Raw genomic sequence first — 6,353 nt, forward strand, 5'->3', positions numbered from 1 at the left:
GGGGAGTGAACAAGGAGGGAGGCGTGGGGGCCCAGGGCAGTGAACCAGGAGGGAGGCGTGGGGCCCCAGGGCAGTGAACCAGGAGGGTGGAGTGGGGGCCCAGGAGAGTGAACCAGGAGGGAGGAGGGTGGAGTTCGGCCCAAGGAGTGAACCAGGAGGGAGAAGTGTGGTCCAGGGGAGTGAGTCAGGAGGGAGGAGGGAGGAAAGCGGTCCAGGGAATGAAGTAGAAGGCTCTGGGGGTAGCAAGTTCACACACCACAAATACCTCCCAATCCATCCGCGTGCAGGGAGGGGATGGAAACCACACAGGACCTGCAGCACTTTCTCCTCGCAGATGAGGAGTGAGGATACCGACTCATGCACAATATCAGAGCTAAATTTCTACCACGGTGGGGAGACGCTTCATAGACCCAAATGGGTACAAAAAGAAACCAATCATACAAGATCAGTGGATGGAATGGGATCAGAAATTTAAGCCTGTAATGAGTTTTCAGAAAAAACTTCACTTTATCTGCAAGATGACTGCAGCTCTGCTTGATCATTTCTGCAAATGTCTAACTCATGATGAGCCATCTCAGAGCCGTTCAAGAGGAGTAACAAAATCAAAACGCCACGGCATCCTCCGTATTTTAGATAGCCTGCAACAGTATGGAAATGAGCAGCGGTGCCAGAGCTTTCAAGTTTGTTTGAAGTAAATTCCAGCATCAGGGCAGCATCTTCCTGGCTGAAGCAATGAGGTGGGCTCCCGCTCACCGCATGGGAGACCAGCTTTCAGCTAAGCTGCTGTTAAGGGTCTGCAAACCATGATCCCCGACCGAGCCTTGGACAGGGATTTTTACACGTTGAAGTTTTCACAAAAGAAATATATGCAGAGACTTCTGTGGCCCTCAAAGCATAACACGTTGCCTACTCTGCCCTTTACAGGAGCTTCTAGCTTTGCTGTCAGTTACAAAGTGTTTCTATAAAATAATGTCACTGATTCTCAAGCATGCCAGCAAAAGTCACACTTCTCAACAACCCTCAATGGAGATGCACCATCCTGTGTTTCACACAGATTTTAGATTTTTAAAAGCCAAAATAAGGGAGGTAATTCAGCTAAGTATTATAGTAACACAATTTGAGATACTTAATGATGTGTGACAACAGAATACTTGGCATTCCTGTGAGGCCGTAAACTAGCTCAAACACAAAATAACAAATCAAAGCATGTTTTGGCCTCTCAATCAGTGAAATTGGAAATAACATTCAGTTAAATGACACTAAAAAAAAAAAAAAAAAAAAAAGCACAAACAAAATAACTACTACTACACCATCACTCCTTAAATTTATTTAACTACTGCTGCCAAATAAAATGGAGAGACTTCTTACTGCAGGGTAATAATCGGCCATTGTCATCATGAAATAGACCGCTGTGCAGGCTCAGGCCCTCCAGCCCACAAAGGCAGGGGCAGGGAGGAGAAACGATGGCCAGAAACAAAGGGACAGGGCAACCATGACCTAGTCAGCAATTGTACCCTCTCACCTTTCTTCTGGACTTACAATTTTGGAGCCATCTGGGTTTACCTTCCTATGTCCATAAGTCAGCAAGTTCTCAAAGCCAGAAATCTACAATGCTTCTGGCAGCCAAGTCCTCTCGGCCTTCCCCCATGTTTTAGGGCCTCATCAGCTCACCCCTGGATAGTATCAATGGCCTCGGAGCTCCAGTCAACCTTGCACTCCACAGACTCAAGTATGCCAAGAGCCACTCCAGGCTGCCACTGCCATGACCAAAGGCTTTCAGAGACAGTCGCCAGCACTGCACAAATCCATGTGGCTTCACCAGGCGCAAAGCGGCTCCAGCATTCCATCCAGTCTGTCGCTGCTACCATAGCTGTGAGTCTAGGATGTGTCAGGAAGGGAAGGAAGACACCATGTACATCATCTCATTTAAGCTTCAGTGTCACAAGGTGGATTTTGTCGTGCCCGTTTTATGGATCAGGAAAGTTTTAAGGAGGGCAAGCACAGGGCCCTGCTGACACAAGAGCAAGACCCGCAGAGGCCTGGGCATGACCCCCATCCCACGCTCCCTGGGTCCTGATATCCACTCCTCCCCCGTGGGAGCCTGATCCTGGGTCTGCCTGAATTGCTACCATTCCTAAGACACGACTCACGTCTGCCCACCTCCTCCTTTATCTGTTTCCCGCAGCCCAGAGGCGTGTGTGCTCTTCCATCCAGACAGACATCACACTTCAGCACCTGCATCTGACATCACTTCAGCCAAAAGCTTCTCTCAAACCTCCCCCCACACCTGCCGGTCACACAGGTCTGCACCCATCACCTTTCTCACACGAATTCTCACATATTCCTGTGTAGCACCATCCAACTGATGATAGTCTGAGAGGAGGAAGCTTTGTAGATAAGTCCACGTTCTACTTTGCTCCCAGCCCTCCGTCTTGCGTCTTGCATGAGGCAACCGATTAACAGTAATTTCATTTCAGCACAACATTTCCATTTGAAGAAACGCAGAGCATAGGGCTCTGGTCATAATTAAAAGCTTGTTTCATTTGTCATTTGAAATTCCATGTACTGCTGCCACAGCAGCACCCCCTCCTCGCCAGGCTCTGCCCTAAGGACATCTTTCTTCCAGCGCTCGATTCCCATCAGAACCCTGGCAGTGAGAGCCCCGCAGGTTTCCCAGCGCCTCGGGCTGCGGCTTCCACGCTGGGCCGGCACTGACAGGACCGGAATGGTGCCCCCAACAACTACAGGATTGGAAGCTGGTCGACTGCTCTGTAGAATGGAGACATGTTAGTAATCCCCGACATTTCCACTGACAGGCTGCTCAGGTAAACTGGGAAAAATCCACAAACTAGAAAGAATCCATGGGGAGGAGCACTTCTGTCTCCAACCTGGCAGCAAACGGTGGCTGTGCAGACGATCTCTTCAGGAAAACTATCGACTGTATCTCAGGTCAACAACAGCCCCGCTGAGGGCCACAAAATCAGCTCCCCCTGGCCCTCACTTCCTAAGGGTCAGCCCTCCCAGGCCACCTCTCCTGGAAGATCAGCTCTGACGCACCCACGACGGTCAGGAACCGGCTCTGGGACACATTTCCCAGGCTCCTGCCCACCGCCCTCTCTCTTCTTCCTCCTCCATCTCCCTCTTCACTCCCATCCGCCCTCCCCCTTTCGCTTCCCTTCTCTCCTTTCCTCTCCCTCCCTCATTTCCTTTCAGCCCTCACCTTCCTCACTGCACTTCCCTATGCAACTCAGCGGACGCATTCTCAGGTCAGTAGAGTTTTCTTTCACTCTGTTTTTATTGCAATGATCATTCTTAATGAACAGAAACCTGTTTCGGACCATGTGGATGCCACCTCCTGACCAACTGCTGCCCCGCGGCTCCGTGTCCACTCAGTGACCTCACGGCGCAGGTGCCCAGCAGTATGGCTGTGACCAGGGGTAGCAACATGGGACATGAGAGAGGTATCCCAGCCAAGAGGCCCTGCAAAGCCTCCCCAGCAAACCGGAGCAAGGCCCAGGGCGGTAGGGAGAGCGCCGTGCTCACGATGTAGGCAGTTCAGCTTCCGCAAACTGTCCATCGACTGCAACTTACTTTGTTTCCATGGTTACAAAAGAACCATAAGCATTCTGAAATATGTTCTTGGTTTCATGTTTGCGAAATCTAAGCAACATTATAAGAAAAATCACTGAATTCTGCCTGAGGCTCTAGGGGTGTTTTCCTCTCTGAAAGGAGCCCCCTTTCCAGGACTTGGGATTGAGTGACAGCCTTCAAAATCACGGTTATCCTGGTGGTAACAGGGAACTCCTCAGCCCGCTGGGAGCTGGGGCCCTCGACAGCCCCCATGGCTCCAGACGCCAGTGTTCTAAGGATCACACATGTGCAGATAGCAAAGCTTGCTGCACACACGCCAGGTGCTAACAAGCCCCAAACGTCTCACTCATACTTGCTAACCACATCGCTTCTCTCAGCCTCCACGGCGTTTCACACTCTGCCTTTATATAGAGATGAACCATGCGTCCTGAGCACTACAAAGATTCAACTCCTTCCGGGAAGAGGGCTGCATCTTTCCATCACGGGGTCCTCACTCCAGCTGGCACAGGATTTGCAGAGTGGGCGAGTCTAATGTTGATGACACTTTCTCAATATTCCCTTCACACCCCTCCAAAAACAAGAGTGCTGCCAGCTTCTTACCGACGTTGTAATGAGCAAAATATTTTTCTCTTATTTGTCACTTTTTAACGTAATACTAGTGAAGAATGTGACTCTGCATGTACACTGTAAGCACCCACACCGTGAACATTCTGCTCTCCTGTGACTGTATTCACAGGTCACAAGGACAAAACTTCTCCATAGTAGCCAGAATATATATATATGTTTCATATATATATATATGTTTCATATATAAATATATATATATATGTTTCATATATAAATATATATGTTTCATATATAAATATATATGTTTCATATATAAATATATATATGTTTCATATATAAATATATATATGTTTCATATATAAATATATATATATGTTTCATATATAAATATATATATGTTTCATATATAAATATATATATGTTTCATATATAAATATATATATGTTTCATATATAAATATATATATGTTTCATATATAAATATATATATATATATTTTAACATGACTTCCACTCATCTTAAAGTCACAGATGTGGCTTTTCCTTCATAAAAAGATCCAAATGATACACAAGCCAGGTTCAATAAACACATTGGTCCAAGTGGGAAAATGACCCCTCAGTCTCCCTCCCCTCAAAGACCAGGGCAGCCAGGAAACTGCGCTCTCCAGTAAATGACAACCGGCAGGATTCCCTAAATAAGCAGCCGGAAGATTCCCATCTCACAGAGAGCGCCTTTCAAGACTCAAGATGTCCCCGCTCCCTGAATGTCTTACAAAGAACAGAGTACCCAACTGAGGACTGAGGCAGTAAAGAAACATGTTTTCGGCCGGGTGCGGCGGCTCACGCTTGCAATCCCAGCACTTTGGGAGGACGAGGCAGGTGGATCACAAGGTCAGGAGATCGAGGCCATTCTGGCTAACACGGTGAAACCCCCTTCTCTACCAAAAATTAAAAAATTAGGCAGGCATGGTAGCGGGCACCTGTAGTCCCACGTACTCGGGAGGCTGAGGCAGGAGAATGGCGTGAAGCTGGGAGGTGGAGTTTGCAGTGAGCCGAGATCGTGCCACTGCACTCCAGCCTGGGCGACAGAGCAAGACTCTGTCTCAAAAAATTAAAATAAATAAAATTTAAAATGTTTTCAGCAAATAGCATCATCGACCCACAAATGAGAGGTACCGTTTTCATTCTAGGAGGGAAACACTACAAAGTACGTACATTTTAGCCCCGTAAGTGAATTCTTTGGGCGTTCCTGTGTCCACTATCAAATGCAACACATCACCCCAAAAGGCAAAGTTCTATAAGTCACATCCAAGGAGGGGAAAAATCATTCTAAGTTTTAGCAATCCAGTAAGAACCTGATCCAGAGAAGCCTACTTGTTCCAGACTCTAAGCAGCAATATATTGCTACAATGTAATGAAAACAAAGGGATGATTAAGAAAATTTCAATGCTAATAAAAGACAAAAACGTAATTGGATTTATTCTACTCTAGACAGAGCAGCCGGGCAGTTCACCCATACGTTATGAACGTTGCTGTTTATCAGCCAGGGTCCAAACTCTGTCAACAAGGCTTGACAGTAAGGGCGTGATCTCCACTCACTGCAAGGTCCACCTCCCAGGCTCAAGCGACTCTCTTCAGCCTCTGGAGTAGCCAGGACTACAGGTGTGCAGTCATCACGCCCAACTAATTTGTGTGTTTTCAGTAGACACGGGATTTCACCAGGTTGCCCAGGCCGGTTCCCTGGGTCTCAAGCTCCCAGGCTCAAGCAATCCACCCGCCTCGGCCTCCCAAAGGGCTGGGATTACAGACGTGAGCCATCACGCCCGGCCCTTTTTTGTTTTCTTTTCTTTTTAAGTGACTAATGTGCTTCACAGTCTTGTAGGCATTTAAAAAAAAAAAAAAAAAGAACAAGCAAATTCTGTAAGGGAAAGAAACCATTAACACTTTTTACACTTCTCAAAACTCAAAACTGAAATGCTAAGAATAAATGTATTTTATTCACAGAAGCAGCATTCTTAAAGTTCTGTAAAAGTGATACCATGGACACCACCACATCACAGATGAGCGTGGCAGGACTGCTCAGGTTCAGAACACATTCTCAACAGTCCTTTTGCCCCTTTCCTCAATGGGAACACTTTATTCTGTCTTTTATTCAAATTAAGTATCTTGCGAGGGAGTTGAAGAAAACTGCATAGCA

The sequence above is a fragment of the Macaca mulatta genome, chromosome 7 (assembly GCF_049350105.2).
Source record: "Macaca mulatta isolate MMU2019108-1 chromosome 7, T2T-MMU8v2.0, whole genome shotgun sequence".
Lineage (NCBI taxonomy): Eukaryota > Metazoa > Chordata > Mammalia > Primates > Cercopithecidae > Macaca > Macaca mulatta.